We start from the raw sequence: 278 nt of genomic DNA, 5'->3' as shown, positions 1-278 counted from the left end.
GGGCGGGCGTGCCCCGGGGCCGGGGGGCGCACCGCTGCCGTTGCATCCCACGGCTCGGCTTCACCCCGGGTCTGGGTTCACCCCATTCCCAGCGGCGATGCTGGGGCACGTCCCAGTGCGCGGTGCACCGGCACGTGCACGCTGCTTTGCACACGTGTGGAAGCACGGACAGGGGCACTGGCGCGGCTGCACCAATGCACACGCTCTCCCTGTGGTGACGGTGCCAAGGGGGGGGCAGCGCCGTGGGGAGAGGCCGGGCAGGGGGGGGACGGAGGCGC

The sequence above is a fragment of the Aptenodytes forsteri genome, unplaced genomic scaffold (assembly GCF_000699145.1).
Source record: "Aptenodytes forsteri isolate BGI_AS27 unplaced genomic scaffold, ASM69914v1 Scaffold7, whole genome shotgun sequence".
Lineage (NCBI taxonomy): Eukaryota > Metazoa > Chordata > Aves > Sphenisciformes > Spheniscidae > Aptenodytes > Aptenodytes forsteri.
This window is presented reverse-complemented; position numbering follows the sequence as displayed.